This window comes from Oryzias melastigma, linkage group LG15 (genome assembly GCF_002922805.2).
Source record: "Oryzias melastigma strain HK-1 linkage group LG15, ASM292280v2, whole genome shotgun sequence".
Taxonomy (NCBI): Eukaryota; Metazoa; Chordata; class Actinopteri; order Beloniformes; family Adrianichthyidae; genus Oryzias; species Oryzias melastigma.
In genome coordinates, this window is record NC_050526.1 from 13,293,286 (window position 1) to 13,320,290 (window position 27,005).

General features: G+C 40.6%; 1 protein-coding gene across 1 annotated transcript in view; it reads right to left on the bottom strand.

The window, feature by feature from the left end:
- bcl11aa (BAF chromatin remodeling complex subunit BCL11A a) overlaps positions 1-27,005 on the bottom strand; it is a gene marked incomplete at its 5' end in the record, with an annotated part of 55,031 nt that overhangs the window by 24,066 nt on the left and 3,960 nt on the right.

Below are 27,005 nucleotides of genomic sequence, written 5' to 3' on the forward strand. Positions count from 1 at the left end.
ATCTGTGTCATTTTCTAGGACATAATTTCTTCAAAAAAGATGGAGTTCATTAGAAATTTGCCTAAGTTGTGGGCGGGACTGTTCCTGTGGAGCAACTCCACCCCGCTTTCCCTTCTGATTGCTAGAAGCTCGGGTCAGAGTGTATTTTCTATGTCACGAATAAGCTCTTAATTCACAATGATTTGAATATAAAACAGTCAGAAATTCAATTTTATCCTTAATTTTGTCCTCTATCATCAGAGAAATGCCACAAGAACATGTTCAAAAACATGATTTCCACTGAAGTGGGTCTTTAAGTAGCAAGAATATTTAGCCCTTTTTTTATGTAGGATCATGTGCAACAATTCAGACACCATCAACACACCAAAGGAGATTCTGTCTGCAGCTGCATCTCCTGATGCTGCAGAGCCTCCTGACAAGCAGTGAATTGGGAACATTCCTTACAAATGGCAAGTGCTGGGAATCTCATCAGGTTCAGACACGATTTAAAGCTGAACACAAATGGACGCCTTTTTTTTTCCTAGAAAGAGACAGCTGCTCGAGCATACCTGTTTAACACTGTTTCTCTCCTCTAACTCCCTTTTTATCCCCAGTCTTGTCTCTCTTTTTGCTCCCATTTAAACAGGAGGAGAAAAGAAGCAACACAAACATCGGTCATCATCTAACAAACACACACACACTTGTGCGCACAGTGTAAACCGTACTCAGCATCCACAGCAGGTCATTCAGCACCTCTGCCATGTTTCCAGGGTCCCGTGATGAAGCAGACAGAAGACGAAAAGAAAGAGGAAACATTCAGGCGCCCTGAGGGACTGACACACACACCCCCTCACGCACACACCTCACATTTAGAGCTGCATGTCTTTCTCCTCCTCATTAGCTTTTAATAACCCACAAGGCCATCATTTTCATAACAGCTGTTAGACAATCCTTTAAAAAAAAGGCTCTTTCTGATGAAGGTCAGTCGCCTGGAAGAAAAACCTGCTGCATTTTGCTGCTGATCATTCTGTGAGTCGGGGAGTGTCCAGTGTTTAGACAGAGCCAAGTGTTTCAGGGCCGCTTACAGCAACAGGAAGCACCAAAGCGTGGTGCTGGTCAACTCAGTTAGCTTGATATTTTAAAAAAAATTCTTGCTGATTTTTAAAATATCTGTGCTTTAAAAAATCCACATATTTCTTCATATGTGTAACTTAAAACATTGTAGACTGGGAGTTTTTGTTTTTTTTTTTATTTATCTTTAAAACAGTTTTTTGTGGCAATGATTCCATCTTTTTCATACAATCCCATAAAATCAGGGGTCCCCGACCTCCGGGCCATGAGCCGGTACCGGTCCAGGGCCGCTTGGTACTGGGCCTCAGACAGGGCAAAAAATGCATAAGCTAATCAGGGGTTCCCAATCCTCAGGACGCGGACTGGTACCGGTACTCTAACCTGGTACTGGTCCGCGTCAGTTACCACGTAAGTTCCACATCCCAAGGGATGAGGACCCGTGATTTAATAGGAACAGCCAGCATGTCAAAGAACAGTGAGTTGGGGGCACCCAAAAAGTGACACAGAAGGGGCCGAAACCATACGTCCATATATGACGAGCTGTGAATGAAAATGTGAAGATAAATCCACAAAAAAATCTAAAATAGGGTAAAAAAAAGAGAGAAATGTTGTTCAGCTTTTGGCCTACTATTGACATGAATATCAATGGACTAAGCAACCCCTCCCCTCTTGTATTCCAAATAGGAAGTACCCACAGGTTGCAAAGCCAACTCGGACTAACTGTTGACGGGTGTCAACCGGTTGTCAGGAAGTGAAGGAGAGGGCTCTGGCCTGATTTCGTGAGGGCTAGAGGTATTTCCTATGGTGGACCTTAACACTTGCTATGTCCAGTTCTTATAAACAGTCTATGGTCACCACAGCAAATCAGCTTTCAATGATTTGCACATTTGATTTGGCAGAATGTTGTGACCAAATCCTGTCTTTTATACGGGCTCAAAGAAACCCATACTCACCAAAACCACTCAAAGTTCTAAGGATTTATTGCATTCATTCCACAATTATGTGATTTCACTCTTGCTGTGTTTGTTTTAAACCAAAAATGTCAAAATTTGTGAATCATTCACATTCAATTTTGAATCATAACGCTGCTAGTTGGGGGGTGGCTTTCATTATTCCATAACTAAACATCCGACTGGTGAGTTCAGGGACTATTTTATGGATTTTTATTTAAAAACATCCATATAAGTTCATTTTTTGCCAAACATTTTTTAATTAGTGTTTGCTGTTTATTTATTCACAGACTAAATGCTGTCTCACGCAGAGACGGACAAATAATGTGTTAAATTAAAACAGCCCCCGAAGCAGCTAAACTGCTTTTTAAAAAGGAAAATCTCCCCTCTCTGTTTCCTTTTTATTTATGCACTATGCACGACTGTTTTGTGTGTGGACACCATAAAGCAATCAGTTATGTCTTCAAATTAATGCCTCCTGACCACGAGCGCACTTTTTACAGCAGGGCAGCTGTTCCCTGACCCCATAAAAATCACTCCACACCATTTCTGTTTCAAGCACTTCGACAATGGCAGCTTTTTCTCTTCCCTTTCCCAGTCCTGCTACCTGTAACTTACACTCCAGCCTTCCCTCTCAGTCTCCATCTTTTATTCTGTGCAGCTGAGCCTTGTAAATCAAGTTGAAATGTAGTTCTGCTTGTGTGTGTGTGTGTGGGTGTTGGGGGAGTACACTGTATGCTGCCTACTTACTGCTGCCAAAAAATGTGTCCTAACCGCCCCCTTCTCTCCTGCCTATACATCTTCCTATAGGAGGAGGAAGAGCCAGAGGGGACGGAGGCGTGCATGTGTGAGTGTGGGTGGGTGGGATTCAGTTTGGTGCTATCTGCCGGGGTCATGCGGGTTAAAGGAACATTTCCTGAACGCTTATCTTGAGTGGTGCAGCGAGGCAGAGGAACCGCACGGCCCGCTGCGAGTGTTCAGAGAGAAAGGAGAGATCACAGAAACTGAAAACACCCAACAATGAGGCCGTCCCGAAAGCAGCAGGTCACCTTACAACTTCCCCCTTTTTGACTGCAGATCAGCTGTGATGGGTGAAATTCCAAACTACTCATTCAGTCATTTTCAGGAAATGAAATCTGTTATTATGAATGTTTGTATTAGGGATCGTTTTAGAGTTACGTTTGTGGTTCTGGAGCTCCTGTGCAGCTCTGGTAGTGAAACGTCATGATGGTTTAAACCACAACTACTACGGTTACTCTGCTTTCTACGGCTTTTGATTTTGTGCAGCATAAGCTCAACATGAAACAGAAAACTAAGACTTTTACAAAGAATCTGAAATAGTAAACAGTTACTATGAAAGTTTGGGTTGTAGGCTGTCAGTGACAAGATTACAAGGTGAATTCCCAAGATATTTTATTGATGTTCTCCTTTTTTTGCTATAGTTTGTACATTTTAGGCAAAATTTGCAAAACTAAGCTCATTTTTAGAATAAATGCAGATCTACGGATTATCAGAAAGTGTCATAGTTGGAGATATCTTGTGGTGTTTGGTGTCAAGTAAATCTCATCTGTTTTTCAGCACAAACTTCAAGAGATTATTTCCTATTTTTAATATAGCGTAATTTGAGATTACTTTAAATTATTCTTAGTGACAATGAAGTCACTAAGGGTAAATGTTTAAAAGAGTTTTCAGATTGTTGGAAAAAAGGCTGACCAACAAATGAAGAACTTTCTTGAAGATGCTCCAATGTGTACCACATGCAGGAATGGTAAATGGCGTATACTTGTACAGCGCTTTACTATAATCCTCAAAGGTCCAAAGCACTTTACAGTCACAGAGTCACTCACACACGCATTCACATACTGATGGTGGCTCCGCTGGCGAATGCTAGTGCCAACCTTCCACAAAAGGAAATTTAGGGTTCAGTGTCTTGCCCATGGACAATTCAACACATGTGTGGGTAAGGAGGGAATCGATCAGCACCACGATAGCCTGGATTGGCCTGGATTCTTCTGACAAAATTTGCTGTATCTCATCATCACGGCTGCTTCCTTTCTAATCTTTTTACATCCCATAATATCCGATTACTTAGGACGTTTTGGTCCAGTTTTTTCTGAGCACAGAGCCTCTTCAGATTGAAACTCAGACTCACAATCTAAGCTTGAAATCAATCAATCAAGCAAATCAATCAGTTTAAGGGCCCGATCTGTGTGAACCGGAGCTCAATCAAACAAACCGAGACCACCTCCAAAGATGGGTCCGTTTGGGTGTATTCAGACTGACTATGTGTTCTGGATTATTGAGGGAAACACACAATAATCAAATACACTCTAAATCAGGCCCTTTATCACAACTTTATGTTGTTGCAGCAAAATCTTTACATGCTGCATCAGCTCCAACTAAAACAAAAAAACAATTCAAATGACTGGCTAATGTTTAATAGTTCCAAACTTAACTTAAACTAAGGCAATTGAGATGTAAATACCAATGCTAATAATGTAATTATTATCCAATAAAACCCTTTCAGTTTCAAGTAAATGCACTTTGAGATTGTGGTATCAAACTAAAATCAGATCTGAGTAACAACAATGTTCGCTCGCTATATCGCGGTTAACCTTTTGTGGTTTTGCTGTTTTACAGATATTTTTCTGGGCACTTTAAATGCTGGTTTTTATTTTTACAGTGTAGTGGGTTCTGCGTCCTGATTGGCTGCTGACTTTGTCGATCAATTTCCTCTGTGCCGAGTCTCCTGTGCAGAATACATTCAGCTTCACAAATCAACATAGATCTTAAATCTTTGTTTTTTTTCTATAAAATGGAACTTATTTTTCTATGAAGGTTTGAACTTTGAGAGTTCACACAAGTGCAATAGGTGTGTGGCAAGGATCTTTACAGCTTTTAATCATTAATAATCGGTGGATGTCATCTAGGCTATTTTTAGAATGTAACTTCCACGATAAATGAAAAACCACTGTACGCAATGGGTCAGGGGTAACAACATAAATACACCAAACGCATAAACCAAACAATGCATTCTAAATCAGTGTGACGTGTGCAGCTGCACGTCCTGAAAAGAAACTAACAGTTGGTTACAAAGTGTTGAAAAAAAAGGCTGACTAACGGATGAAGATTTCCTTGAAAATGCTCCAAATCTTGGTGGCGGTAAAGCTTCCCCGTGCAGCACGTTTAACAGTACTTTAAGGTTCTTTTCACTTCAGTCTGCAACTCAAAATAACTGCACTTTGTAGATGTAGAATGAACCTGCTCTTTACTCTGAAAGTATGATTTATGGCCCCCACCCGATGCAGTTTTCCCCCCAGGCTGTAGGGCCTGTTTAGGAATCAGCCTTCTCATTGGCTGGAGTGAAAGAGATAGGGCTGCAGACAATAGCCTCAAGCTAAGCTGGTGTGCTTTGTGAAAACAAATGTTTGGAAGAAACTTCCTGGAACTGAATGTTCTGTTTGGGTTATTAGCCCTTATCAATGCGAGCGAGCGCCGACGCCGTCTGTGCACTTTTGTTTTAAACGTCACAAAAATTACATTTTTTTGTTACTGTTGTGTGCAGGGAGAAAGCAGATTTCACTCACTGTGAGGAGGAATTTATTCATATTTCTTGCAGAAACTATATGAGAATGTGTGTGGGGGTGGAACGTGTCACAAGCGTGCCATATTTAGGCTAGACTGGCATGCTGCAAAGACACAGCCTAACTGTTGCCGTTTGCACATCACGGCGTGTCTTCTTATCATCTGCCCTCCTCGTCTCAGACAGGATTTCATTCTTTTTTTCTTCACTAAGCTGTTGTTCTTTTCTTGTCTGATACGATCCTTCACCTCCTTTTTTCCTCTTTTTTTGCATGGCACGCACTTGAAGGAGCTGCAGGAGTACATGAAACAGACAGAGGACAGCCATCACGGCTCTGTAAACTCACTTCTGGCTTTAAGATGGCTCCTCAGAGATGGTGTAATATCAGCAGGGGCCGGCCGTGAGTTAGCGCTTATATGTGTCAGAGGGGCTGGTGGCTGCAATCAAGAAAAGAACCGGGAGAATCTTTTCTCATGCTCTGCTGGTATATTTAAACGAGACAACTGCTCTGACTCACAAACACAGAGGAGCACAAATGCTGTCGTTTACACACAAATCACGCTCGCATTAGTCCCAGGGCAGGCGACGCGTTTCGCCTCAGCGGCCGTCCGCGTCTCTCAGTACCTGTTTTTGTTGAGCCTGCAGCCAGATGTGTGAAAGAGGAACTGACCAGTGAGTGTGATGAACTGCAGCTGTCAGCAGCCGCTAAGATGACGACTTTCAGAGGAAACTGGAAAATAAAAACCCAAAATGAAGCTTCGGTCGGGATTGTTTCAAACTCGACAAAATCTACTAAAATGATAATATCCCAGGATGCTTTTTATTTTTATAGGAAAGTCAGTTATTGTCACGGGCTGTTTTCTATGGCCTCACAGAGGTTCAAATCCCAGCTGGGACCTTTCTGTGTGCAGTTTGCATGTTCTCTTCATGCAAGTTTAAATTTTCCTCCAATAGCCCAAAAACATATTTCATAATTTCATTGGTGACTCTGTGTATGCATGTGAGTGAGAGTGTTGCCCTAAAACAGATCTGTCCAAGGTGTACCCCGCCTTTACCAACGGTACCCAGGACAGGCTCCAGCAACCCAGAGACTCTAAAAGTCTAAAAGTGTGTCAGTAAGTACAGAAGATGGATGTATTCTTGTCACACCGATACAATCGTTCCAAGAAAAACCTGTTTTTACCCCTTGACTCTCAAGAGGAAACTTCAGGTTAAGTGTTTTACAGCTTATCAGGCTAAAACTCCAACAGATCTCTTTTGGATAAGACGGAAACTTCTTCAAGTACAAAGAAAAAAAAGCAGCAACCTTTGTAAACTCTTCGAGCGTCCCTCAGGATAAAATACCTTTAAACTCTGATATCACAATCTCAAAAGAATATTTTTAGGAAGATTTTACATATCAATGGGTTTTCTACATCTTGCACATTTCAGGAGCCGTAATCGCTTCAATTACAAGTTGATCTCTATTGAAGACCATTGGGATGACTTTCTTGGACAGTGAAGTGTTACACTATGAACACAACGGACTGAAGAGCAGCTAAATGTGCTGCCTTTAGATTTTGAAGCCGAGCAACCTTAGAGACACATTCGGACGAAAATCTTTCTGTTTGTTTGGTTTTTGTTTTCCTGTCACATCTGTTTACCTTTTTTAATTTTTTGTTTGTTTTTTTATGCTTTTTTATTGTTGCTTCTATGTTTTATGAATTTGCTGTTGTGTTTTTCTGTTGACAACCCCATCTGTTGTTTCTGTTTCTGCATTGATTTAACTTGTCCTTTTTCCTGGAGACCATCAACCTTTATAGGGACTAAAAATGGAAATTAGCCTGGAAGGCTATAATCTTATATATTTGCAGTTATGAATGTTTTATCACTAATTTGCTGTTCCTTTCTTGAATAAATAATCAAAAAAATCAAGTAATGATGCTTCTAACATGTTCTTGTGGCATTTTTCTGATGATGGAAGACAATTTTCATTTTCTTCATTCAAATCATTAAGAATCAGGAGCAGACAAAAAAAATCCTGTTTGAATAAGGGCTACATTTTGACATAGAAACACACTGGAATGACGACAAGCTCCCTGCTTCATTACGGGGAGAGGAAGGGGGTACGGGGTTGGTCTGCGCCCAACGGTCCTGCCCACAACTCAAAAGCAAACTTCTGATAAACTCCTGCTGCTCTGCAGAAACTGTCCTAGAAAACTACACAGATTTTTTTATTTTGCCTAATAACAACATCATCATAATTCCACGGGAAATACTTAAAATAAATCAGGGACGAACGGAGTGGAATTTTAAAAATGATAAAAAGTCATTCCACGGTATGAAGTTTTACAGAAAAACAAAGCAGATATTCTCTTAGGTTTCTTAATGCACAATAGCTTTTTATGAATGCTTATGAGCTTGTCGTACGTTGGACACAGAACCGTCCTTAGCGAAATCACATGCTGCTCAGTCCCAGTTTAACATCTAAAAACACTCCACAGCCCAAGAGCCAGCACTCCTGAAAAACTGGTGTGAGACCGATGACCGGAGCTCTGGAACTGTGTTGAGCTATTAAACCCTTCTAATCTAAATAGGCAGCGCGGCTGGAGGGTGTGTGTTCATCCATGTGTGTGTGGCTATCTCTCACTAACCCCTGCAGATGAGTCTTCACCCCAAACACAGCCCCCTCTTTTTTTTTTTTTTTTCTTTTGCTGGCAGCCTGCCGTCCGACCTGGCAGACAGAAGCTCATAAGGGGTCTGGTGTGCACGTGTGCCTGCGTGCATGCATGTGTGTTAGCGCCAGCGTTTGATTGCACAAGGGAGGGGGGATTATAGATGTTGAACATACACACGCAAATGAGCACGGGGCCCGACTGGTCTGGGCGGTGCGCGCGCGTCTCAGCGTTGTAATAAAGCCAGCAATGTTTTACTGGCCCACTGACACAGCGCATAAAAAGATCAGCGGGCCAAATCCATTAGTGCTATAATTGCATTACATGGTAAATATTCCTAAAAGGTCAATATCTCCATTTGAAACATCACTATCATCACAGAGGCTGCAGCAGAACCAGGAATTCTGGGATTTTCAAGAAGCCAGAGGAACAAAACACCGCCTCTGTGTTTCTGTTCTAGTCTTGAGTTGGCCACCAGGACTGATTTCCACCCTAGAGTCAGCTTAGCTCGTGGCAACACGTCAGATGATCATGTTACCATCTGAGATTGATTTTAATGTCCTGAAGAGGAAGTGTTGCCAGCTTTCTCAGGCCCTGAAACCGTCTGCATTCAAAACAATTTCAGAATAATGTATTCAGTCATCAGCTAACACCATATTTTCTGCACTGATGATGAATGGTCTATTTTCAAATATGTTGTGTTTAAATCATGAGGTGCGTCAAGCGAGACAAAATATTAAGAGATAAGCCCGTCAGTCAGTCAGACTTTAACTGCGTTCACAGTAACTCTGGAACATGTTTTTAACATGCTACACGTTAGCCACGTAAGCCGTGTTAGCATATTCACAAGACCTTGTTTGCAACACGTAAAAAAAAAACACTCATACCTCTGAAACAAACGTCACTGTGACTTTGCTAACTCACAAACTTGCTAAAAACACCTTAAATAAAACAGTTCGACATCGCAACAAATTAGTCACGTTAGCATATTCATAATAGCACCAAACCTTGTTCCCACCTCATAAAAAACAGACTGATACGACTAAAACACACAGGACTGTTCCCAACCTTGTTGGAACACCGCTACACATTAGCCCTGTTAGCATATTTACAATAGCACTAAGTCTTGACAGAGTGCTGTTTACATCTCAAACTCACTTCAGCTTCAAAAAGCACAACAGGAAGGATTTAATTTAGAAGGAGCTTTGGGATTACAAGGCACATCTTGTTTTTTTTTTTTCATACATTTTTGTAAATATATTTTCAGGTATCATTCCATTAAAAACATGCATCTATTCTGTTTTGAGTTGTGCCTAATCCAGCTGCCATGAGGCAAAGAACATCCATCAGAACCCTAAAGGTTTACTCTGTCAATGACGACATGGAGTATCCACAATAAAAAAATATGTCCTCCTCAAATCAAGTGTATAAGAAATATAGTATAGTAAATTTGCCAATTGAGCTACTAGAATTTGTCTTGGTTTGATTTTGAAAAAAAATGAGGTGCTGACTTTTTTAAGACAAAACTGAATCTTAAAATAAAAAAACAACTAATATTTAGATACACCGCTCAATTTAAACTTTAGATAAAAGATAAAAAAGTGTTATCCTCAAAATAAGCAGATGAATACACATACACATGCGCTTATACTTTTCCTCCAAAAAATATCCGATATCAAGTACAGTCCAACTGTCTTTACATCAGATCAATTAAATTTTGACTAGAATTACACATTTTAAGATAAACTACGAATATTTGTAAATAATGAGTAAAAAAAAATGTGTCTCATTAAAGATTACTTAAAATATTTTTTTTCAAGACCAAATGACTCAACAAGATATTCAAGGTTCATTATCTTCAAACAAGTTGTTACATGGTAATAAAAAGCTACTTTTACTTTAGTTTTATCTTATATCAAGTGTAGAAATATGTTTAAACTAAGAAGTAGAAAAAATGCTTTAAGCGATGTTGTGTTTTTGAGTGCATCGAATGCACACCCCAGCTCAGGAAGACCCGACTCCACACAGAAACCTTCAGCTGAGATTTCACAGCCGTTAGCACTGGTTCCTTTTTATTCACACAGAAAAGACTGTCTTGTTTGAGAACATTTGACCCAATTTTCATAAATAAAAAAAGAGAATTTAACTTTTTCATAGATAAATATCTAGTAGATAGAATGCAGCAAAGTTTGATCTTCTTAAATCAAATTCTACAAACAAGACTCCAGTTACTTTGTTTTTGCATCATCATTGCAACTGATTTCACAAAAAAATGAGTTTTTACAGATGCATGAAAGGGAAAAGAAATAACTAATTATTGAAATATATATGTATGTATGTAAATGAGCAAAATCTAACTATATCACTGAATCATACAAAGAGAACCAGAGGCAGAAGGTGTGAAGCACACTGAAGAAAAAAATCTGGAACACATAAACACAAGAGGCACCAAAGAAGACATCCTGTACAGTACACAGTACAGACACACACAGCCTGCAGGCTATTGTCCTCCACATTTAGGTTACAGCGAAACTAACAGCTTCTCACACACAGTTACCCGCACACACAAACACACTCCCCAGGAGGCTTTTCTCACCTGCAAAGAGGCCAGTTTGGACACGGTGTCAAAGATTAAACCTGTGTTTTATCTCTGAAAAGGGAAAAGCTGCAGGGAGTGTGTGTGTGTGCTCACTCAGTCCCTTTAAACCAGAGGGCAGAGGGTCACTGGAGAATACACTTTTTCCCTCACACACACATACGCACAGAGCTGCCCTTCTCTGTGTGCTCGGCCAAGTAGAAAGGTGGATCTGTGTCAGTTAGCAAGGGTATTTACTGTTACTGAGACAAACAGCAACACAGCAGAGGGACGGCGGGGTGAGAGCCTCCACAACGCAGCCAGTCAAGCAAACACAACTGAAACCCACCTGACAAGTTATTTCTGACAAACAAATCTAACAGCAGCTGCTTCAAAAAAAAAGAGAAACATTTACATAAAAGTCATGGTCAGGGGAGTTATTTCTCATTTCCTTGATATCATGATTACTTTCACTTACCATACTTTCAACCTAATAGGGGCATATCGGGTTTTAAGGCGGACCGTCGATAAATAATCCATTCTTAAAATGTTGTCAGTGCATTGAGGTATTAAGCACATTAAAAGTCAGAGGAAAGTCTGTCCGACTTTATTTACTACGTTCACCTCTGGAAGTTGTTTGCGTTACTGCCGTTAGCGTGTTCATAATACATGTGCTGTAACTGCCAACCTTGCTTGAAACACAAAAAAAACAGAATTATACTGATAAAACAAACACTGACTAACATGCTAACTTCAAGCCTTATTAGGAACATGTTAAAAAAAGAAAAAAAGAGACTCACGCCATTAAAATAAACACTACTGTGGCTTTGCTAACTGCCTAGCATATTGGTAACACATAAATAATTCAGATTGATACCACTACAACAAACGTTACTGTGACTATGCTAACTCCTAATCTTGTTATTAACAGGTAAAAAAATTCTGATACCGCTGAAACAAACAGTATTGTAACTACGCTACCTCCCAATCTTGTTTGTGTGACTATGCTAACTCCTAATCTTCTTAGCAACACATTAAAAAGTATCGTGATACCCCGACAACAAACATTATCATTACCACGCTAACTCCTAATCTTGTTATTAACACGTAAAAAATCTTGTGGTAATAATAAAAACATTACTATGACTTTGCTAACTCAAAACCTTAATTACAACACGTTAAAAGCACAATATGACACACTACATGTTAGCCATGTTAGCATACTCACAATACCACCAAACATTTTGACAGAATGCCATGTATCTCTTAAAATCGCTATGCAATACGACTTAAGGAGCTTAGTATTATAAGGCGCAGTACCTCTTTTTTTTTTTTTTTTTTTTTTAAAGCCTTTTAGTTCCCCTTATAGTGAGAAGAAAAACCTGTTCATGTCAGGTCTGACATCCAACCCTTGTGCTGCCTGTTTTTTTTTTTCCATTTGTCGCCTTTCCGGTTAGAAACACTTGAACTCTAAAACAAGACGGCGTCTGATCCCTAAAATCATTGCTACTTTATCGCATCCTCCCTTTAGATAATCTTCATTTACCCATCGAACAATAACCTGCCGGTGGAGTGGGAACCTCAAATCTCCTTTATCTGCAGTTGAAGAACTTCATAAGCAGCTGATAAAAGCAGGTAGATAAAGAAAGGATACGCAAGTGTTCCTCTTTGATAAAGCTGCAGTTTTAAAAGGAGATTAAAAAAAGGCAAACAAGGTAAAGGAAGCAACACGGACGGGAAATGCAGCTGTTTAAGCTTTTAGATTAAAAATAAGTTTAAAAATGTTCACAGAACTACCATCGTTATCATCCAGATATTCCCAGACGGTTTTTGATGTCTTTGTGTTCATATGTAAGCAAAAAGCATCAAATCTAGACTGCAGCATAAAGAGGTTTAATAAAGTCAGGACATTAAAAAAAATAAATTCTCATGTATCCTTGAGAGGTGTTTATGTTTATTTTCTCTTCGCTTTACCTGTTTTATTTATTTATTTATTTTATCTGCTCTCTTGCCACGCTGCCTGGGGAGCGAGGGACCACAGGTGCTCGGGTGAATCCGATGGACATCCGCAATTTATCATTCATACGTCGGTGACGGCAGGCCAGGCCGAAATATGGCGCGATAAACACAAACCATAGATCATTCACAGACACAGATACACTCAGAGAGCCACGGACACGTGCACAAACACACACACACACAGATGTATAAAATATTCTTTGGAAGACATATGCTTTCTCTGGTACATGGGTCACATCATAACATGCCTCTTTCAGCTAAATGTCCTTTTCTCTCTTCATTCCTTTTTATCTTAAGATTCTTATTCTGATCCAAACTTTACATTCCTTCTGTTTGTGATTATCAGATATTGTGATGTATTCAAATTTCTAACCTTAGTAAATTAAAGCATGAACAAGTCAAACCTTCTATGTCGAAGTTTTCTGACAGTTTCATTCATAAAAAGCAGGACTACTAACAAATCACTCAATGGAAAACATAACAGAAACAATCAAAAAGTAAAGCACATTTAGAAAATATATACATTTTAGAAATCACTGCAAAATTCTAAAAACTAAAGAACAATTCCAGAAAACTATAATAAAATAAAATTTAATTTCCAAATTTAAAAAAGGTTAAAAAGCGAAACACAAAAAACAAAAACGGAAAAGGAGATCACTGACTGGATGGTGATGTTTGATTGTTTTTTTAAGTTTGACTTTTTCAAATTTGTCTTCCATATCTGTATACTAATAAAAGTTATATCATTAGTACGGAGCATATCCAGTATAATTTCATGCCAAATAACTTTCGGTTGAAATAATGGACAAACGTCACCATCTAATCTGTTTCTGGAAATTACTTTTGTTTCTCGAAACATTTTATTTTTATTTATTTTTATTTTTTTCTATTGTGTTTTGGTTTCTAGAAAGCATTTTATAAATATTAATTTTGCTTTTTTATTTTTTTGTTCATCTTTACTATGTTTTTGCATTGAGTGATTTGTCGGTGTAATTTGTACTTCCAGGCCACCGTACCAAAACAGATTCAAGTTCTGGCCTCCCTTCAGACTTCTTTTTGTTGCCTCACATAGACATACACTAAAAAGATGACAGCTGACCCCTCAACTCCAGCATAAACTCCCCTCCCCTTAACCGCCCCCTGCCTCCAAACTTTTAATCCGGGCTTTAGACGGATATATCACACTGGCACATCACTGCTGGCCTGCATCTGCCAGAGTGAGCTGGGAGCTGATTGCTGTGTTTACATAAGATTAGAGCGCGGCAGAAAAGAAGGTGGCCGATATGGTAGCTCCAAGCCAAACAGCTCTCATTTTTAATGCAGCAAAAGCTGCCACAAACAGCCTGCAGATGGGGGGCGTGCAGAGATATGACCACAAGGTAAGACCGGTAAGTAACACCACTTACAAGCCTTGGGGAGTGCATGCGACCGTGTGCTGAAATTATGGTCTGCCTATACCGGATTTGCGGCAACAATCACTGATCTTAGCAACATTGCCAAGACCCTGATGCAAATACCCACATGAAACACCTCTGGGGTAGAAGAAGTCACGTGTCAAAATGACATTTCAGGCTCAGAGTTAGATTTGTCCAGCAGCACTTCGGCACAAACTAACAAATGACTACATTTAGTTGAAAAAGCATTTAGAGATGTAAATAAGTCACTCATTATAAAAGAAAAAACAAGTGTTTCACAAAACTCAAAGAAAATAGCAGAAATGGTAAAAATCTACCCAACAATGATGCTATTTGAGTATAAACCTGCCATAACAGGTTCACAAAAAGATGAACTCCCCAGCTAATTCTGCAGGACAAAAAACACTTTGATGACTAACACTGGAGTGCTGATCAGGATCATCTTGAATGGCATAAATTGTGTAATACACTTCTTCCTTTGTTCCATATTTTTCTAAGGTCAAGGTTGGTAATTTGTAAGGAAGTGTCCTGAAGTTAGATCTTAGATGCCACTGAAAGTCAAAAGATGCCACACCTTTGTTTTGTTTTCCTACATCACTGAGTGATTCAAACCTCCTGAAAATGCTGAGCAGTTACAACAAACGACCAATTATTAATGAGATTACTCTTCCAATTTTGCTTTTAGCTGTTACAACAATGTTCCCTCATTTATCGAGGGGAATACGCTCCATAAAAAACCTGGAATAGGTAAAATCCATGAAGTAGGAAAATAAATGTTTTAAAAGCCCCTCACTACACACTTTATAAGGCTTTTTGTCAGACAGATATGAACATTTTCACACTTTTCTTGTTTGTTTAAACTCTCAAAGTTTAAACTTTTATCGAAAACTGTCAAGAAGATAACAAAATCTGATCATGATGTGAGATTTATGTAGATTTTGAGATCTCCACACATCTCTACAGGAGCCAATCACGACGCAGACTACAATGAACTGTTTAAAAAAAAAGCATGCAAAATTGCACTTAAAAAAAATGTGAAACAACAAGACAGAGGAAGGTGAACATAGTGATATAGTGATGGAACACTGTAGATTTAACATTTTTTATGGGCTGTTTTATTCCTTGTATTTTAACCGTCTATTACATGGTCTGTTGCAGGTCCCAAACTGCACCAGCATTAGACTACAAGTGAAACTAAACCCTCATCAACAAGAAAACCAGGATAGGGATCCCACCACAATTCAAGTAAGTTTCTAAACCTTCTAAAAAACCAACAACAATTTTTATATAATTGCTCATTTACACGGGCATTAGCAACCACTTTGGAAATGACTTATCTTGTAGTAAATGATAAATGGCATTTACTTCCTTTCTACCTAGAATTTGATAACCCCAAGAACTGCCAGATTTAGTTCTTATGGGACACTAATAGAATTTTCAGGTGTTCAGAAAACCATTTGAAACACTTTGTCTAAACATTAACTTCCTTAAGCTGAAATTCCAACTTTTCCTCCATTTACTGCAACTTTATATATTGAACAAATACTTGTTGCCAACATTCAAAATTGATCTTCCAAATGTATATCTAAGATATTTTGGAATTTATTAAACAAACATTAATGTTGCATTTCCTTTAGTTGGTGCACAGTCCAGAACACATCCACCCATCTATCCATCCATCCACCCATCCACCCATCCACCCATCTATCCATCCATCCACCCATCCACCCATCCATCCATCAATCTTCTAATCCCACTTAATCCCTTTCGGGGTCACATTGTTGCTGGAGCCTATACCAAGCCACTCTTGGTCAAAGGCAGAGTACACACATCCAGTACACAGAATGAGTCACCAGTCCATCTGAGAGCATCCAGAACACAGTTTCCGGTTTCTGGTCCTGTGAGAGTCACTAGAGGACACCTAATTTCTATGTGTGACCTGCACACGTCCAGTCACCCACGCTGAAGGACATCGGTGTGACGTCTGTTTACACACAGCTGAGAATTTTCTGTTTGGTATAAACACAAGAGTAACTGGAACTTCCCAGATCTTACTGTACATGACTGTAGGTCATAGTATATTTAAAGCAACATCAGAATTGACCTTCTTTAAACTCTTCAACTCAGGGAAGACAGGATAGAGATCTTTTCACCTCTCCTTTAAAAACGCAATTGTTCCTATCTTTAGTTTGGATTTTCCAAAACAAAACTCGTGTTTTATATCTTTGGACTTCTTTGGCAGTGTTTTTGAACCTAAACAAGCCTTTTTATGGAGAAAATAAAGGAAAACTTCCTGTTTAAATGCATGAAAGATCCTCTTTTCCTTTCACCGCTTTATTACTCTTCTAGTTGCTAAAAGTAGCCGATTTTCCTCTCACTGTACAAATTCAAGCCTTTGGTCACCTACATTAACATTAACCTTTAGTTTTGCAAATAAATTGGAGAATATATATATATATATATATATATATATATATATATTAAAAACACTAACTTTACTTTTCTCCTAAAGTATCCACATATGTCTCCAGAGAAACAACAAGCCCAGCCTATATTGACATGGACACACAACTGCCACACAAGCTCCTGAAGACATTTACCCATGTTTCTCTCATAAATATCTGCTGTACCACATAGCCTATTAGCCCCTCTTGCTAATGACAGTACTCAGTGGAGTTTCTGCACTCTGAAAGCGATAATGGAAACCAGTGTGATGTGCATCATCAAAAGAGAGACTTCTTAAAAGTTTGACTTCACATTTAGAAGGAGCCTCAAATACTGAATTCCACCCATGATAGAGGTGGAGAGACAATCCCACATCGTAATAAGCCTTAGTAGCCACACGCACCCACATGGGGGAGGGTTGACCTGATAGGCTACCGTGGATTTTTGGGACCAGTGAAGGGTCGTAGACAAGAGCGACTGCATCCTGAGGGGAGTACAGGAGGGCCTTACAGCACCTCTTGTCATGTGTGTGGTAAATGTACCAAAAAGTATTTGTATGGATAATGTAAGTTACACACACTGCATATAACCTAATTTACCCTTACGTGTTGTTTACCTGTCACCCGCAGCATACCCATAGAAAAAAATGTACATGAACATTTTCACTCAACAGGTTCACTGAGATGTCTGCGACCTTGGAATCTCCTGCGTGCCCCACAAAAATGTGCCCATTTTTCAGCCCCAGACAGCCTGAATCTACTTGTAAGAGCAGTTGTAAGGCTTTAGATCAGGAGTGTCCAAAGTCAGTCCTCAAGGGCCGGCCTCCTGCTGGTTTTCCAGAAACCCTGCCTTATTTCCTGCTGATTACCTGGATCAGGTGTGTTTAGCCAATAAGGAGCTTCAATGGCAGGTTGGTTGAAAAACATGTAGGACAGCGACCCTCGAGGACACTCCTGCTTTAGATATATAATGACCATCAAGTTCTGTGTAACACAAAAGATCCTTTAGCCCCGCCGGACAGAAGGTGTCAAGCAAAAGTGCACAAAACGTTGCATTAGACAGAGGGGAAGCAGCCAGTTACTTCATCAAGTTACAACTGGACAGGCTTGAACCTGCCCTTAAGCAAGGCATTCACAGCACACGCCATGCAGCAGCTCAGAAATGTGGCGTTCACACAAATCGTTCAACCCTCATCGTTTTGCGCTCCAACTCCTTCCCCAACCAACTGCTCGTTGCAGTCGACTTGGACGAGCAGAGGCTGAAATAAACATGGTTTACTTCCTCCTGCATCAGTCCGCCGCTCGCCGTTTTTCACTTGTCTGTTGGTCTCCTTTATCTTTAGCTGCACCGTTTCCACACAGACTAGTCTGAACTGGCTCCGCTGAGCTGCATGCGCACAAAAACAGGGAATGTGATCCCACACTGCAGGCAACAATGGGTTAATACCCAGAGCAGGCAAACACAGAGTATGTAAATGTTGATGTGTGTGTGTATGTGTGTGTGTGACACCCGCCTCATCAAACAGCTGGACGTCCGCCAAGTTCATCTGTTAATGGACAGTCGCCACCAGGACCCAACCTTTCCTTCCTCGCTCTGCCCCCTCTCCATTTCTGCCCCCCCTCATCCCCTGAGGACGCTCTACCCCTATGCCCTCTCCTCCCATCTCCGTCTATCAGTCTTCTTCTTCCCCTCCCCTCATTTCTCTCAGCACCTCTCCCAGCATTGCAGAGTGGGGCCTGCATTTCCCCGCACGCTGCAAAGATAAACACTACGAGTGTGTGTGTGTGTGTGTGTGTCTTTGTCCTGCCTGTCTATCGGCAGACGGGTAAAAAAAAGTCCACTTCTGAGCCAATCTTTTTTAACAAGCTCCAAGACTAAAGATTGGAGTTAAACAAAGGCTAAAAGGCAGCTTTAGGTATGTGTGTGAGCGTCCAGAACAAGCCGGAACACATCTGTAGGCCAATGCAAAAAAAATAAAAAAAAATAAAGAAAAGAAAAAGGCCAGGGATGAGTGGAGGGATCACCCACCAGAATTAAAAAGAATAAAAACAAAGATCTTCCAGTTCCTCTTCTTGAACTCCACCTTTACTCCTGGCTTTTTTATGTTTTTTTAAACAGTGTGAACTCAAGAAATTGTGTCTCGTTCACACTTCAGTACTTATTTAAGAAGATGATTTATTTACATGTAGAACCCCTTAGTTATTTTGTTGTTGTTGTTGAGGACAGGTTGACTCACAGAAGAGACAATAATTTATGTGTTAAACTCATTTTTTTTACAAGAAATTCTAAACATAATGGTCCGAATTTCAAACAGTTTGAGAATAAAATCCCTAAAGATTTAAAATATTAGCCGTCTTAACCTGGAAGACATCCCAGTTCAAAACAAGAAGGCCTTAAAGGGATGTCTTTTTCTGGGATAAATTATCCATTAGATTTCATCATATCTTACCAGGGCAATTACATCAAGAAAATGATCGCAGGTAGGGGATCAATTATGCATGCCCTTGGCTAAAGACCAATCACCAGGCACAAGGAGAGACCATGAGCACACGAACATGCAGCTGAGGAAGAGGAGGATCTCATCGATGTGGCTCATCAGTTCATCTTACTGCCTAAAAAGTTCATAGGTTTAATAATTTAGCTGTGTTCTGGATTCAGTTTCCCAGATGAATATTAACTACTTTGTCATGAGGAACAGCAGCCAGAGGTGTTTGTGTGTGTGTGTGTGTGGGACCTCAGGAAACAAGCCTTCTGAGTCCCACCAGAGAAACCCCCTAAAAACCTTCCCAACCAGACCCAAACTCCTTCAGCTACATGGCTGTTTGTTCCCTCTCTGGGTGATTAAGAATTCCTTTTCATCGTGGCGTACGTTTGGATTCACTCATGGAGCTCAAACTGCAAGGAGGAAGCGCTGAAGTGTGTGTGTTTGGGAGAGGAAATGGAGGTTAAAGGCATGAAAAGAAAAGAAACAAAGACGAATGTAAACGTTAGAACATGTGCCGGACGCCCCTGTTTGTTGCTGTCATTTACTAAATTCCTTGGTTACATATAATGCTACGGTCCTTGAACACATCGTGTTCATCCTATGGTGTTTACACTGAACTGTCGCTACCCGATACTAGCGCATGTACCTACAGTTAGAAGAGGCTTGGTGCCAAATGTCAGAGTGGTGTACATCTTGCTCCAGTGATTATATATTTTTCCTCCATGATCAATTTACAAATTATTGAGATTTCCAAATCCGAGTCCCTGATTGGTCAAAGTTTGCCCTAGTTTAATGTGTGTACTTTTTTTGCACATAGAGCCCAAAAATAGTCATAGAAACTTTCATGAAAGCGAGAATTTTGAACGTGGAGGCCCAAAATGTGCATATAACCACTATGTGTTAGGGATGTAACGGTTCATGCTACATATCATTTTGATCCGATTATCTGACCAAAAATGTATCCAGAACATCTTTAACCAAAACTTCAGCCGGTGAGACTCAGAGATAAATATCTGGTACTGAACAGTGCAGGTAAAGTTTTCCAGATTCCTTGTATTTCTTGCAAAAGTGTAAATTAAACATGTTTGCAAACCAGTAAACAATAATTCACATTTTAGTTTAATTCATTTTAGTTCACTGCTGTTTTTCCACATCAAAATAATACAAACAGAACATTATTAGAACATTCTAAAACACCGTATGGTCACATGACTGCTAAATTCAAAGTGTTTCAACACTTTTGACTATAATGATGGTTGATCATTTTGTGTTACCATTATATGTGTGTTGTCCACTGTAAAATAAACCTAACATATCTCAATCCAAATGGTGTTTTCTTACTTTGAGTGTAAATGATTTGTTTCACTTTGAAACGATTTTATTAGTCGATTCAATTAACAACTTTTCTTAGACGATGGATCTGATTTAATCATCGGAATAGAAGTCGATTCATTGTTAAACCCCTAATGTGCATTTACATAGAGTCAAAAGAGGTCGACTAAACACAAAGATAATGTCAACGTAGCTCCTCCTCAAATGTGGAGGAGGGCCGGATCCATAGTTTGGGGACCCCTGCTCTAGATGACAGTAAAGCGGCCTTAGACCTTTTTCCTTTTGTTTTTTCCTCACAGGAAGGAAGTTGCAAGACGGAAAAAAGCAAGTTGGTTTTATGAGCAGGTGCAAAAAAAAAAAAAAAAAAGTTTTCTCTGCTGAGAGACAACAACAAAAAATCCTTTTCTTTGTCTCTTTCACTTTTAGTTTTCTTCCATTTTCACAGAAAACCTCAATTAGAAAGACCAATCACTGTCTCCAAGGTGGCAGCAGAAGGAAGAGAGAGGAGACAGGTACGACATCTGTTTGTTCAAGGAGAAACCCAAAGAAGGGCTGACAGAAAAGGAGAAGGAGAGAGATGGGCATTGAGAAATCATTTTACCACGTCAAGACGGGCACGTACAAGAAGGAGCCAGATGGTTCACATTGGGTGTAATTTGTGTGTGTGTGTGTGCTGGTGAGAAACAAGCAGTGTAATGAGGGAACAGACGAGACATCATGTAAATTAAATGTGTCCAATCTCCGACTCGCCTCTCAGTCTTTGTGCAATTACAAAAAAAAAAAAAAAATGCAGCTTTCATTTATATTAGCCTAAAAAACAGCCAGCCCACAAACACATCTGTAACCCAAAGGCACAAAAAAAAAAAAAAAAGTGCTCACTGAAACACACACACACACTGACATGCCGGCTCTGACAAGCGTGGCTGATGTGCGCCACAAATGCGCATGGTAATAGGCCAATCAAAAATGCAAAACAATTGGCAATTACTGTGAGGACCTAATGGTCATTAGAATTTACAACTAGGTAATGAACTAAAGTCTGCCCACTGCATGCATATTCATAAAGCTATCTGAGCTTTGAAGATTAAAGTAGCGCTTAAAATTCAAATGAGCCTCCGCAAATTATCAGGAAAAGTCAGCGCTGCTGCTGGTGCTGGGCGAGGGGGGGGGGGGGGTCCTTCTGCATGGCGGCTGCACGTCTGCGATTGTCTTCGGGATTGGTAAATCTTTAGTTTTCGGGAGGTGTTTGCAAGGGAAGCATGCAACAGGGGGATGCAAAGACATCTCACAATCCGTAAGTGTTATGCGACCCACTATTATCAGAAGACAAGCACGAAAATTGAAGTAAAAATGAAAAGCGTTTTTATTTTTTTCAAAATAAAAGATATTTCAGCAACTGAAAGTGGAATGTGAAACGTGAAATGTTAGCACGATCAATGTAATTCCAGTAGATTTTGGAGAAAAGCGGCGTGAGCCAGTTTAAAAAGTTACAATACATTAAAAATGTGTTTAAGGATCACTGGGTTTAAAGGGTTAATAAAAATGGTAAAAATCAGTTTTTAACCCCTTGATACCTCAATATATTTATCTTATCTGCAGCAAAAAGGTTCATTTTTTTCAAGCTAATGAATAAAAGATTGATTTTGGCGTCATCTGTGCTGCCTGAGTGCATTTCCCCATGCAGCTGCAGCACAGTCAAAGAAATAAAATTCCCCAAAAAGTCTGCTCTGACTGGATTTAGCTCGGAGCGTTGTTACGGTTGTCGAGTGGAAGGAGAAGAAAGCGCCGTCGCTGATGGAAAGCCTGATTTTTTTTTTTTTTTTCCCCCAAACGTTGGAGGCAGACGCGGCGGGTGGACGGCGGCGTGTTTGTGTGAGTGCGTGCTGGCTTTGTGGGGTTGTAGTAGCAGTTGAGCCAACATGAAACCGAATTCCCAAACACACACACTGACACTCCAACAGCTGATGTCCTGCTCTGACCAACATGTGGACGTGCTTTGAGTAATGACAGGTAAAGTAAGGCGAAGCACTGATGAGTGAGCACATATCTGACGATGTCTGCATGAGAGTGTGTGTGTGCATTTGTGGCTGCATGCGTGTGTGGCATATAGAGTCAGCCTGTAATCCAGTGGCCTATATAAATAAGCTTTGTAGTGTATAAACAGTTTTATGAACAGTCCTTTAACATAATAAGAGAGCGGAGTTACACTTGCAACCTCTGTGTGTGTGGATGTGTGTGTGTGTGAACAAACACACACACAGCCAGCCAAAAACAGCAGCTTTCGCTCTCACCACGAGGAGGTAAATGTAGCGTGGATGTCAGATTGCTCGCATAAACACAATGAGCCAGATCAATAAACAATCCTCCGTCACACGCCGCGTGCGCGGGGCCCGCTTGACGTCACCGGCGCACTGCCGCCACTGTAAACACAGAAAGCCGGGCAGGCTTGGCGGGTGGGCGGTTCTTTGATGTCGCGGCGGAGGCCACTTCTGCCCCTCTTCAGCATCACTTCCTGTCCAAGCAGGCTGCCACACACGCGTTACTCCCCTGGATTTTGGATTTGCGCCATCATAAGCTGCAGTTCCAAACTGATCCTTGTGTTTTTCTTTCTTTTTTTTTTTACACTCCCAACTTCCATGGGAGGAGGGGGAAATCAGTTTAAGTCTTTTACAAGGCCTTCAGTTTGAGTCATGGAGGAGGAGAACCTCTAGATCCCATCCAGATCTACCAGCATGGAGGGACAATAGACCCACTCTGATGAAAAATGCATTCGTGTGGCATTTTTCTCATGGCGGAAGACATAAATAAAGAATAAAGAATATTTCTTTATTCAAATTGTTGTGATTTATGAGCAGACAAAAAATGTCATTTAAAAAAAACCTAATGTTTGACGTAGAACAGGGGTCTTAAGATGGCCATTTGTGGCCCACAAGTCGATATGTTGCGGCCCCCGCCTTAATATGAAAGTTCAGTGTCTATTAAGCAATATCTTCTGCGTTTCCAGACTTCTTTGCTTTATGCTTAAAACTTTGCATTTGCATTTGGTTGGATCTGTCCTCAGAAAAGTCCTTAGCAACAGTTGCTAGCATCGTTAGCTCCTGTTGTTTCACAGGACACGCAGAAGATATTGCTTATCAGCACATAGACATGACGAAATGTTCAATAAACTTGTTCAGTAGACATAGACAATGGACCAAACATATAGATAGTGGATGCAAAAACATAATTTGGCATAAATGTAACCCCATACAGCCCAGACTGAGCCATACTCTGCCTTCAGTGGTCCCAAGGTAAATTTGAGAGCCCTGACATTCAAAATACACAACATTCTAATACATCTACTTTTAGAAGACCAGATCCACACACATCTTTGATTTTCTGAGCAGGTCTCTGGCTCAAACTGTACAGCTCTGATATTGCTCACCATTTTTCTTGTAATGTTAGCTTGGTGTTGTGAGGGGCTGTAAGCTAGCTAGAGGGCCCCTGAGCAGATGGATGATGGGAAGTGTGGGCAGGCTTTCTCTACACCAAAGATCAGATGTGATTTGGGCTAAAAACTGCATAATTATAATAATAAAAAACCACTGGGAACATTTTGACAATCGCAAATAGAATAGCTTTATTCTGCATATACTGAGGTCAAAGGTCGCACAAGTTAATCCTGCATCATCTGTTCCTGACTTGCCTTATGGAGGAGTCAAAAGTCTCTCTGAGGATGTGACAGGGATGAAGGACTTCACGGAGTTTAGGGAAATGTGCTCAGGACTAAAAGCCGGGCCGTCTTCATGAATATTCAACGAGTGCAGTAACCCTCTACGCGGGGACACACTGTGACGTTTGCAGTAGTTAGCACTCTCCTGCTCTAATACCGTCTTACGTAACCAAATGGAGGAGCTGGTCTGTGGGTGTCTGAGCTAAACAGGATCAAGCAACAGGCCTTGGTGTCACTGCTTCTCTCCCGCACGGTCCCACCCCCCCGGCGGCTCCGCCTGGACTGTGGACACGCGTCCAGGTCTTTGTGACAGTGAATGCTTTGAACTTGTCAACAAGTTCACACTCCAGTTAAAGATGCAAGACAGCAGCTGGAGATCACACTGCAAAACCCAAATCTTAAGAAAGTAAAATGACTCTTGTTTCAAGAAAAACAAAATCTTATTTTCTGTCTTGCAAGAAAAAAAAACTTATCAATAAAGTTTTTTTTTTTTTAAGCGCTACTTGAGAAAAAATGTCAAGACTTTCTTTCTTAAAATAAAATATCTTGACTTTAATAACAATATGGACAGAAATTTTTAAAGAAAATCTGCCAATGAGGGAAGAATTTTTGGCTTATTTCTACATTTCTTTGCAGTATAGTGAGTAAAACACAACCACACACACACAACAAACATGTCCATCGGCTGTCCTGAATCTGCATCGACTGATTGAAATGAGCCAAATGAGGGGCCACAGCCAGACGGTGACAGTGCTAAAAACGCTCTAATGTGTATTGAGGTGCATTAGCTGATAAGCTAATTGCTAATCGGTGGATCACAGACTAAAAATACTCGGAACGTGCGACTTGTGGGTCGTCTGGATTCATCATCCCACGATAATATCTGTGTTAATGAGCTAATATTGATAGCTTATCAGTCAATATTTCTCTGTAATATGTCGCTCCCTCGCTTTTAGCTCCCCCATATTCAAATCCATCCTAATACATTGAAATGGATTTTCTGCACCGTCTTTATTTTAATTAGGAGAAATCAATTTTCGGACATTTGAAAGTGTATTTACCGCAGAAATAATCCACGAAGAATTCATTTAGATTTTCAATTTTAACGTTTTTTTATGTAGGAGGAGAATATTGATAGAAAAAGACACACACACACACATATACACGTACGCTGGTCTCTTTGGAGACATTAGCAATGCTGTGTCTGAGTGAGGGGCGCCTCAGGGATTATAATCAGAATTTTCATCTCAGTCAGGGATTAATAGAATAAATGGGCGAGTGGAGAGCACCGGGCATCTCTGTGTGTGCATGTGTGTGTGTGTGTGTGTGCTTCTTCTTCAATTTGCAGGTCCGACATGAAAATATCGGCCCTCAAAATCCTGCAGCTGTTAGCATAAACACAGAGAAGTCACAAAAGCAGCTGCAAAAGGACGGAGAAGAATCCTTTTATCATGATCTGTGAAGACGATTCCAAATCCAGATCACGGCAGGGATTTGATTCCAAAATATTTCCAAATGTATTTTTGTTTTCTGCTCCACTGCTTGGAGAGCCATTTTACTAAAAACACATTCCTTCCTTTTTTGCCACCAGTACCATGACATGATAGATGAAATCAGTGCTGAATCTGCAGCCGATTATTTCAGGCTTTTTTTTCCTTCCTCTGTCAGTTTGGGGTCGACTAGAATGAAAGCTAATGGGCGGAGTGAAGGAAGAAAAACACTGGTTTTAATTGTCAGCTGTGGGACTGGAAGTGTCAGGCAAATTCAGCCTGTGAGGCATTTTTTTCGTTCTTCTTTCTGTGCTGCTGCAAAATAATAATAATAAAAGAATAACAGTTTAAAAGTTTTCACTCCAGAAATGATGAATATTTAAAATACTGCCCGGCTTCACACGGACATCAGAGGAGAAGTACGGCGTCTATTTCTCTGTTCCTGTCTGAGCGTACAGCTGTTCCAGGCAAGACGTTCCCACACACAACGCCATTGAAGCAACCAGACGCCTGCATTATGATGTAAATCGCTCTAATAACCCAGTTTAGCTGCTGAGTGTCTGCGAGAGTGTGTGGGAGAGTGTGTGTGAGAAGCGCGCACACACTCCTGTTTTCCCGGTGTTGTACACACCAGAGTCAGAGGTCAAACGCATCTTTCACGGAAAACCGTCTTCCCGAGGATGAGCGGGATTCCTGAGCCGCTCTCGAGGTGCAAAATGATGAAGTGTGTAGTTAGCTTCCCTTTCTTTCTCTGAGGCAGCTAATTTAGCACAGGCGGTCCGCTACTAAAAACTGCTGCTAATTAAAATGCACGAGGAGGGGAAAAAAACAGGGCTGCAGCAAATAATTAGTGGTGTTGAGACGCTTTAAATAAATGACTTTCCTCGTACCAGCCAAACTGAAACTCTCCGCTCCCCTCTCATTTGATCCTCGCGCTGGGAAAAGTGGACGGAAGGAGGAAAAGCGTTCCTCCTGAGCTCCGGCGTGGAGGGAAAGGAATGGCAGCGATGGAGAGCTGGGCCACATTTAGTTGGTTAAGACGAGGCAGTGAAAGAGTGGGAAACCACACTGAGAGCAGGATACATCTGCCAGAACCACATGAGAGGGACGCACGTTGCACAATACCGCTCCATCCCAGAAAAAGAAAGAGCCTTTCAAAATAAAAGTTTCACACGAGCAACAAATCCCTCACAGAGACTGGGAGGGAGTCCAGCCGGGAAGTGGACACTGCAGCAGCTGATGTGTTTAGTCAGAGAGAATGAGCAGCTCTCACTTTTTTTTTTTTTTTTTTTTGG